Source organism: Octopus sinensis, linkage group LG2 (assembly GCF_006345805.1).
Source record: "Octopus sinensis linkage group LG2, ASM634580v1, whole genome shotgun sequence".
Lineage (NCBI taxonomy): Eukaryota > Metazoa > Mollusca > Cephalopoda > Octopoda > Octopodidae > Octopus > Octopus sinensis.
In genome coordinates this window covers 35,318,065-35,330,277 of record NC_042998.1, presented here as the reverse complement: position 1 = coordinate 35,330,277, position 12,213 = coordinate 35,318,065, and positions in this window count along the sequence as shown.

Below are 12,213 nucleotides of genomic sequence, written 5' to 3'. Positions count from 1 at the left end.
AAATGTCAGTTATATTTATCTTGGTGCTACAGTTCTTTAAAGCGATTTTAAAACCAATTATTCAGATTTTTCGGTCGGTCATAGGAAGTATCGTAGATAACCCCGAGAAAAATGTTCTTGTCTCTCAATGATTTCGCTGCTTAATTTGTTCTTCCTTTGCCTTGTCGTCTTGCATCAGAAAAGTAGGAACGTAGCCGCATCTTTCCAGTTTAGAACACACCAACGAACGTGGTGGTGGTGGAGAGGTAAAAGAAACACGCACATAGAGACAGGCACAGATACGCGTGCACACCCACACACACAAAACACACACACACACACACACACACACACATATATATTCTATATATATTATTATATATATTATATATTATATATATATACGATGCATATATATCATGCATACATACATATATGCATATGTATACACACATAATTACAATTAGATAAACATATGGATAAAGATATATGTATATGATTACATATATATACAGTATATGTTTAATATGCATGCGAGTGTGAGAGTATGTATATGAGCGTGCATATATGTATTATATTATATATATGATATATATATATATATCTGTATATATATATATATATGTATTTATATAATATGTATATATATATATGTATATATATATATATGTATATATATATTATGTATATATATATAAGTATGTATATATATCTGTATATATCTATATATATGTATTTATTATATGTATATGTATATATATATTATATATATATATATATATATATATTTATATATTATATATATATGTATATATATATATTGTATAATATATATGTATATATATATATATATCTATATGTATATATATATATGATATAGATATATGTATTATATATATATAATGTATATAATATATATGTATATATATATATTATAATATATATATTATATCGGTATATATATATATATGTATATATATATATATTATATATATATATATATATATATATATATGTGGTATTATATATTTGTAGTATATATATATATATATATATATGATGTATAATATATATATATGTGTATGTATTATATGTGTATGTATATATATATATATATATATATATATGTATATGTATATATATATATGTGTCTATGTATATATATATATATATATATATGATATATGTATATATGTAATGTATATATATATATAATATATGTCTATATAATTATATATATATGTTATATATATATTAATATATATATAAGTATATAATATATATATCTTTATATATATATTATATGATATATATATATATGTCTATATATGTATATATATATAATATGTTATATATATATGTATATATATATATATATATATAATATCGTATATATATATATATATATATATGTATATATATCTATATATATATATATATATATATATATATATATATATATATTTATTATAGAAGGAGCTTCTACAGGACTAGAACTGTTTCATTCAAAAGAAATCATCAGGAAGCTGCTGATGATTTCTTTTGAATGAAACAGTTCTAGTCCTGTAGACTCATCTCTATCTGTATTGAGTACCTTATGACTGTGGCGATTAAACCCCGACTCACCCGGGCCAACCTACCGATCATATATAGGTATATATATATATATATATATATGTATATATATATATATATATATATATATATATATATATGTATATATATATATATATTCTATATATATATATATATATATATATATATATATATATATATATATATATATATATATATAATAATAATAAATATTAGGGAATAAATCCAAATTTACAGGGAAAAATCAGATTTAGGATTAATCCAATTTTATAGTAAAATATTATAAAATAAAATAAAATATTATTAGAGACAAAACCACTATTTTGCAAAACAAACAAGGAAAGACTTAATCAATACATAAAATTTTAATAAATAGTCAAAAAAAACCGCCACTACAATTGTTTCTTGTCTTGATCAACAATCTTCAGGTGGACTTCCAATCTAAAATATCAATATTTTAAAATATAAAAATAATAATTTTAAAATAATTAAAGTATGAATGAAAAAATATAAATATATAATCCATATATAACCTATATATAATCCATATATAATCAATATATAAAATATATAAACTAAAATAAACCTATCAACAATTAATATAAAATATAAAATATAAAATATAAAATATAAAACAAAACAAAAAAATAATAATAATATAATAATAAACTATATATACACCCATACACATATACCTAATTATATATAACCATATCTAACTACATACACTAAATCACATCCCTATATATATATCCCTATACATACACATAAAAACGTCTAGGCAACTATAAATAAATAAAATAGCTAAATACTTCAACACAATACTTATTCATACTCCCACACACACACACATACAACCCACATTCACGCTCTAGAAAACGGACATCACTTAAAATTATGAACGGAGAAATGGAATAAATGGAATTAAAAATTATATTCACTTGGTTAAAACGAACACTACTTAAAAATTATGAATGAAACAATGCGATAAAACAACAGACATCGCAAATAGACACAAATTACTACGAATACTTAACAAACCTACCATGATAAACCAAACTCATAAAAACATATAATGATAAAATCTCCCTTAACTAAACTCTATAACATACCTATATAGCAATCCCCCTAACCTAAACATTCACACACAAATACACACACGTAAACCACACACCCACGACATATACAAATACCCACACCACTTACACATACCTATACATACATATAAACCTCAACATATACTCCAAAAACCCACTCAACCCCACACAGACAAATAAACACAAAAATTATGAATGGATTCTTTTATAAAACTACCATGATAAGCTAAAACTCACAAAACATAAATGATAAAACCTCCCTTTACTAAACACTATAACATACTTATATAGCAATCCCTTTAACCTATACATTCACACACAAATACACACCACGTAAACCACACACCAAACAAATACAAACACCCACCCCACTCACACACCACCACAAGTACATATAAGCCTCAACATATACACCAAACAAAATTACTTACCAAGGAACTTAACATATGTATAAAAAGTATAACCGCTCTGGAAACGAACATCTTTTAAATAATGAATGGAGAAATGGAATAAATGGAATTAAAAATAATATTCACGTGGCAAAACGAACACCCCTCAAAAATTATGAATGAAACAATGTAATAAAACAACCAACATCGAAAATAGACAAATTACCACGAATTCCCTAAAAAAACCATGATAAACCAAAACTCTTAAAAACATATAACGAAAAATCTCCCTTTGCTAAACTCTATAAAAACCTATATAGCAACCCCCCTAATCTAAACATTCACACACAAAAACACACACGTAAACCACAGACCCACGACTTATCACATACCTATACTAACTTATAAACCTCAATATACACCAAAAACCCACTCCCTCCCCACACAGACAAATTAACACATACATCCCAAAACCTAAATAACAAACCATATACACATTCACACACAAACACACACACACGCAAAACAACACACACAACAGATACATATACTCCCTCACATATACGCATATACATACTCACTAAACTCGATATATACAACAATATTTACACACCCACACTCATACAGATAAATAAATTATACAACTAAAAACTCACACACAATCTCATATACATAAACACTCCAATAAAAAAAACATTAAATACATCGTAATTAACCAGAATATCAAAAATAACAATATGACATAAGGAGAAATATAATACATACTTACAGTCAGTTTCAAATTATGAAGTGAAATTAAATTCTTAGCCGTTAAAAAAACCAAACCAAAATTACGTTACCATAGAAATATAACTATGTAAAAAAAAAAAGAATACGCGCCATGGAAAGTAAACGTCATTTAAAATTATGAATGGAGAAATAGAATAAATGGAACTAAAAACTATATCCACGTGGCAAACCAACACTACTTAAACAAAATTTATTATGAATGGATTCTTTAATAAAACTACCATAATAAATTATTATATACAATTATGAGCTTTAGCTCATCTTAGCAGCTCTAAAAACAACTTGCAGTAACCCAAATCTATTCTCGATACCTGCCTTACTACTACACTATTCCATTCCCAATTCCAAGCAACGCTAGCCCACCACCCGGTTACAATTCCCAACTCCACCCATTCATTCACAATTTCAACGACGTTCAACTCCACAGCGCTACATATAAACCTCAACATATACACCGGAGATTCGCTTTCAATCCGTGCGGATGGGTGAGAGTATACATTGAGTGTAGTGATGGGGCTCCCATTACTATACACATTTGTACCTGTGTGGTAGTCTCCATGTGTATATTCACGCACGGGTATAAATGCAGGGGGTACACGCGCACGGCATGTACGTGTACCCCCTCACATGTACATATGCATGCTAGTTGGGCTCGATATGTGCAACAATGTAATCGCGCCGCATACATGCATATGGGCGAGTTGCACAATCAAAATACGCACACGTGTGTGTGTGCGTTCCCTGGTTGTACAATTCACCCATCTGGGTGTGAGTGGGTGTAAGCGTATTGCTGTGGATGTCGAGCTTGATACGTATGTATATGAGTGTGTATTGGGGGGTTGTACGTATTTATTGTGTGCATGTGCTTCACGCACGTGCGTCCATGTATGGATGAATATATTGGGATTGCTATGTGGGTGTAAATTGGGTATAGAGGGGGGAGTTTTGTCATTGTATGGGTGTAGGTTTCATTTGTGATGGTGGTTTGTGGTGATTTTTAATATGTTCTGTATATTTGGGTTAGTTATGTATTATTCTAGTGTGTATAATTGTATACATATGATTGGTGTGAGTGGGATTACGCCCATTTTGGGGATGTATGTGTTTATTTGTCCGTATAGACGGGAGTGGCCGTTTGGTGTATATATTGAGGCTCACATGCAATTCCAGGTACGCGCGAATGAAGTGGGCACTTATATTTGTTATGGGTGTGTATACTTTATTATAACAGACAATACCCAAATAAAATCTGTCAATTCAACATACCAAATAAAAACAAAAAACAAAGGGATCGTAAACATTCACACATACATACAAAACTCAATAAAAACACCACTAAATAACACCCATCAACATATAAATATATCCTCCAAAATACATATAACAAATGCATAATAAAAATACATAATAAAATAAATAAAATAAAAAATATTTAAATAAAGAAATAAAAAAAATCTAATATAAATTTTTAAAGTTTTAACATACCATAAAGTTATATTAATATACATTAAAATGAACTAATTAAAACAAAGAAATATCAATAAAGACTAACTATAATTAAAGCCTAGACTACATACCAAAAAATATATTATCTAAACTAATTTAAACTAAACTAAATAACCTAATAGGAACTATTATTGCTATTTATCATGAAACTTATTATATAGGTAAAGTAACTTATGTCTGCATTTATTTTGCGCTCTTCACCAGTATTAAGTAAATTATCATACTTATAAAATAAAATTTCTTTAAACTCATTATAGCATAAATAACAACAATTAGCTCCTATAGTATATGATTTAGTTTTACAAATTATTTCCCAAATTAAACTATAATTAATTTTAGTGATTTAAGACTCCAAATGTACTTACTAAGTCCGGTTGAGTTGATTAAGTTTTTATTTTTAAAAGAATTCATATGTTGTGCGATTCTTAGTTTTATTTTTGAGGAAGTAGAACCTATATAACCGCTTTTGGGTAATTATTATTCTAAAGTTATTATCATGTAATTAACTATACATTTATACACTACATCGTTAATATCACAATTATTATTTAATATACAATTAGATTTATCTCTACATGTACAATTAATATAAGTCTTATCATTATTAATATTATTATCAAATAATTTCTTTTTATAAAAATTATTCAGTTTATATTTATTAAATGAAGAAATAATGTTACCAACATTATTAGTGGTAGAATAACCAACTCCAAAATTATTAAAAGAGAAAATGTTTCTATATTTACGATTATCTCTAATAAATAGTTCTATAACATCTAAAATCTCTTTAATAATATTCGTTTTTACTTGATCTCCATAAGGAACTATTAACCATATTTTATTCTTAATAACCTTATTATTATTATCATTATTATAAATATATTTATAATTCTTTATTTTATTAAAATTATTATCAAAATTATATCTATGTACAGCATTTAAGGAATTATTAATATTATTAATTTTATCAATATAATTATTATAATAATTATTAAATTTATTTTTATTTTTATTATTCTTATTTATATTATTATTATTATAATATTTATTTAGTTCTATTTCTCCATTCATAATTTTAAATGACGTTTACTTTCCATGGCGCGTATTCTTTTTTTTTTTTTTACATAAGTTATATTTCTATGGTAACGTAATTTTGGTTTGGTTTTTTTAACGGCTAAGAATTTAATTTCACTTCATAATTTGAAACTGACTTTTAAGTATGTATTTTATTTCTCCTTAAGTCATATTGTTATTTTTGATATTCTGGTTAATTACGATGTATTTAATGTTGTTTTTTATTGGAGTGTTTATGTATATGAGATTGTGTGTGAGTTTTTAGTTGTATAATTTATTTATCTGTATGAGTGTGGGTGTGTAAATATTGTTGTATATATCGAGTTTAGTGAGTATGTATATGCGTATATGTGAGGGAGTATATGTAATGTTGTGTGTGTGTGTTTTGCGTGTGTGTGTGTTTGTGTGTGTGAATGTGTATATGGGTTTGTTATTTAGGTTTTGGGATGTATGTGTTAATTTGTCTGTGTGGGGAGGGAGTGGGTTTTTGGTGTATATTGAGGTTTATAAGTTAGTATAGGTATGTGTATAAGTCGTGGGTCTGTGGTTTACGTGTGTGTTTTTTGTGTGTGAATGTTTAGGTTAGGGGGATTGCTATATAGTTTGTTTATAGAGTTTAGCAAAGGGAGATTTTATCGTTATATGTTTTTAAGAGTTTTGGTTTATCATGGTTTTTTTTAGGGAATTCGTGGTAATTTGTCTATTTTCGATGTTGGTTGTTTTATTACATTGTTTCATTCATAATTTTTGAGGGTGTTCGTTTTGCCACGTGAATATTATTTTTAATTCCATTTATTCCATTTCTCCATTCATTATTTTAAAAGATGTTCGTTTCCAGAGCGGTTATACTTTTTATACATATGTTAAGTTCCTTGGTAAAGTAATTTTGTTTGGTGTATATGTTGAGGCTTATATGTACTTGTGGGTGTGTGTGAGTGGGGTGGGTGTTTGTATTTGTTATGGGTGTGTGGTTTACGTGTGTGTATTTGTGTGTGAATGTATAGGTTAAAGGGATTGCTATATAGTATGTTATAGTGTTTAGTAAAGGGAGGTTTTATCATTTATGTTTTGTGAGTTTTAGCTTATCATGGTAGTTTTATAAAAGAATCCATTCATAATTTTTGTGTTTTATTTGTCTGTGTGGGGTTGAGTGGGTTTTTGGAGTATATGTTGAGGTTTATATGTATAGTATAGTATGTGTAAGTGGGTGTGGGATTTGTATATGTCGTGGGTGTGTGGTTTACGTGTGTGTATTTGTGTGTGAATGTTTAGGTTAGGGGGATTGCTATATAGGTATGTTATAGAGTTTAGTAAAGGGAGATTTTATCATTATATGTTTTATGAGTTTTGGTTTATCATGGTAGGTTTGTTAAGGATTCGTAGTAATTTGTGTCTATTTGCGATGTCTGTTGTTTTATCGCATGTTTCATTCATAATTTTTAAGTAGTGTTCGTTTTACCAAGTGAATATAATTTTAATTCCATTTATTCCATTTCTCCGTTCATAATTTTAAGTGATGTCCGTTTTCTAGAGCGTGAATGTGGTTGTATGTGTGTGTGTGTGGGAGTATGAATAAGTATTGTGTTGAAGTATTTAGCTATTTTATTTATTTATAGTTGCCTAGACGTTTTTATGTGTATGTATAGGGATATATATATAGGGGTGTGATTTAGTGTATGTAGTTAGATATGGTTATATATAATTAGGTATATGTGTATGGGTGTATATATAGTTTATTATTATATTATTATTATTTTTTTGTTTTGTTTTATATTTTATATTTTATATTTTATATTTTATATTTAATTGTTGATAGGTTTATTTTAGTTTATATATTGTTTATATATTGATTATATATGGATTATATATAGGTTATATATGGATTATATATTTATATTTTTCATTCATACTTTAATTATTTTAAAATTATTATTTTTATATTTTAAAATATTGATATTTTAGATTGGAAGTCCACCTGAAGATTGTCGATCAAGACAAGAAACAATTGTAGTGGCGGTTTTTTTGACTATTTATTAAAATTTTATGTATTGATTAAGTCTTTCCTTGTTTGTTTTGCAAAATAGTGGTTTTGTCTCCAATAATATTTTATATATATATATATATATATATATATATATATATATATTCTCTCCCTGTCTATTTTTTGTGTTTCTTTCTGTTGAAGAGCGTAGGTTCGAAACGTAAAAGATTTTCTCAAGTGTCAAAACAACTCATACCCACAATAATGCACCGCCTTATTTACTGACAAGGTTGAAAAATTGGTAACAATCCACCCTTAAACCCCCCCACCACATATATATATTGATATAGGGGCTGTAGACTTGTAGAGGAGGATGACCATCGCTAGATGGACAATGTGATATCAACAATACTCGAGCTTAAATCAAGTACAACATCCACAACACTGCTATGCTTCTCACCTACATAAGATCTTTGGCTTCGCAATGAGGCGGTTCTTATTTCGGAATTCCTTTCTTCCTGAGAAATAGCCAAACAAAGAAATAGCCAAACACCAGCTGTTGGATGGCTGTTGATTCTACTGAGTTCATCCCTCGTTTGACAGGTTTTGTTATTCGTTTCTAACGAAAGCCATCACCCCTACATACCTTGACAGGGTTGCTGGTTTAGTAGCCGACAGCCCGAGTGTGAAATGTTCTGTATTGGGTAACATGTTAGCAGTAAGACTAAGAGTGAGCCGATATGCATACAGACACGCACAGCTACTTACATATATATATATATATCTTTATATATAAAGCTGAGGTTGTCTCTGTGTGTGTCTGGCAGGTTTGGTAGCCTTCAGCTAACACTATCTCCTACGAGACCCTGCGGCGCAAGTTGACCAAAATTGATAAAAGAAGGCTTGTTCTTCATTCCGTAGAAGAAAAAAATTCAAATCGGACAATGTTAACAGCAAAAATTATTTACATCAAAAAGGTGCTTTTTTACTATGAAAATCCTTATTTTTTACGATTTTTTGACTGCCGTGTCGCGATTTTTTGGTGTATTTCAACCAGAAAAATGTTCACTTAAAGAGAATAACATGCTACATAATGCAAAATTTTTACTTTTCAAAAATTCCAATTCTAAAGGGTCGAAAAGAAAATAAACCCGAGCAACGCCGGGTTATACTGCTAGTATATAGGCGTGGCTGTGTGGTAAGAATTTCTCAATCATGTGGTGTTGGGTTCAGTGCCTCTGTGTGGCATCTTGGGCAAGAGTCTTCTACTATAGTCACGGTTCGACGTACTTAAGAAGCCCGTTATAGATAGATAGATGTATCTTTATGTTTGTGTTTGGTCGACTGAACCTTTCAAAGTGGTGCCCCAGCATGGCCGCAATGCCGTGGATTGAACATTTAAAAGTTAAAAGCGATGAAAAGAAATACATAATGCGTTTGTGTTTGTGCGTGAAAGGCCGAGAGAGAAAGAAAGAAAGAAAGAAAAAGGAAAAGAAGATGAATGACGTTCACTCACGCATCGATGTACATACATGTCTCTGTATGTGTGTACATGTGAGTGTATTAGTATGTTTGTGTATATGGATGTGTGTGTGTGTGTATGTGTGTGTATGTATGGATGAGTTTGTGGTTGTGCGTGCGGGCATTCGGTAAGTACATTTTATTGATTAAAACATTAATAAGGTCTTAGATGATCTGCCTGCAAGTTTTCAGCAATATGGCGGATGTACAGAACAGAGTAAGCAGTTTCTAAATCTTTATATTTTTGCATTTTATTTTATTTTATTTTAATTTATTTCAGTTTTAAGTTCAGAGGTCAGAAAATTTCTAACTCATTTCTATGATACTTCGGAGAAACAGTTCCTGGCCATATATAAAGCACGTCTTAATTCACACAGAGAGAGTTAATTAGAGATCGTTTGATAGCCGTTAGAAATTGTTAATACATCAACACAGCATGATTCCCAGCGTAATTACTCTATCTCAGCACAGTTGAATTTTTAAAAACAAGCGTTGCCGTTACTGTGGAGTAGGGAAGCGGCGGGGGTGGTCTGGGGGGGGGGGGGGCGGTGCTATTGGGTATATCTCATAAATAATGCAGTGTACGACTGTGAAATTACATTTTCAGATGTGCTCTTATGGAAACCGTGGTATATATTGATCTCTGGGATCCTCAAGTATAAATAAATCACCCAAAACGATGTGAAAGTGCATATATATATATATACATACATACATACATACATACATACATATATATATATATATATATTATATATATATATATATTAAGAACAATCTTACTAAGAAATGGATGCGTGCGTTCCGTCATATAATAAATGAATAAATAAATAAAACATATGTATATGCATATATGGGTACAGGACACCAAAAAAAAAAACGTCGAACACAATGAGAAACGAAAACATAAACACAAAACCAAGGAAATGGACATTTTTCTTAAACAACGAAAAAATAGAGTACAGGACATACAAAACAAGGAAAATTCCCCTTCTTCAGTCGCCTTTGTTTCATCTACTCCACGTTCCGAAGGTCAAGGCGATACATGACTTTAATGAAACAATCCTTCCCACGAAAATCAAATTAAATAAAATTTTAGATTTTTTTTGCGGAGGGGTAAAAATAGTAACAAAAACAGGACAGTAACGACAGTACAAAATATAAACAGTAAAAGACAGGACAAGGAGAATAGCTGCAACACAAACAAGAAGGGCTGTTAAGCCGAACGAGATAAAATCACAAATTTTATTTAATTTGATTTTCGCGGGAAGGATTGTTTCATTAAAGTCATGTATCGCCTTGACCTTCGAAACGTGTAGATGAAACAAAGGCGACTGAAGAAGGGGAATTTTCCTTGTTTTGTATGTCCTGTACTCTATTTTTTCGTTGTTTAAGAAAAATGTCCATTTCCTTGGTTTTGTGTTTATGTTTTCGTTTCTCATTGTGTTCGACGTTTTTTTGGTGTCCTGTACCCATATATGCATGTATATATACATGTAGAGGTAGGTACGTACATATATGTATGTATATATGTATATGTTTTATTTATTTATTAATTTATTATATATATATATATAATATATATATATATATATATATATATATATATATATATGTATATATAGGGAGAGTTTACGAAAAAAACAAAAGACGAAGACAGGTGGTGTACAAAACAAACGTTTCGAGCCTACGCTCTTCTACAGAAAGGGACACAGAAAAAAAAACAAGGAGAGAAACAAGAAGAGAAAAAAAGGAGAGAAAAGGAGAGAAAGATATATATATATATATATTATCTTTCTCTTTCTCTCTCTCTCTCTCTCTCTCTCTCTCTCTCTCTCTCTATATATATATATATATATATATATATATATATATATATATATATAGAGAGAGAGAGAGAGAGAGAGAGTGAGAGAGAAAGGTGATTACATGTTTAAACCTGGATATACACTATATACGTGTATATATGCGTATTCCTTTACTGATACCAGCCACTGACTGGTCAATTCCTCACCAAACGTTTCGGTGATATCACAAGCAGTTTCAGCTGCTTCACGTCCTTTTTTGAAGTTGAATAGCAAAATTGCTCGAATATTGCGCTTTGACCGTTCCATTTCAGATGATTGTAACGACGGTGGAAAAATATCAATGTTCATTTATTGAAGCATTTGGGCAAGTTTATGTTTATATTATCAAACAATTGCAAAAAAAAAAAAAAAGTTTAAGAAATTAAAAACTCTGGAAAAATCCGGTACAGATTCTTCATGGTTCAAAACGTTGC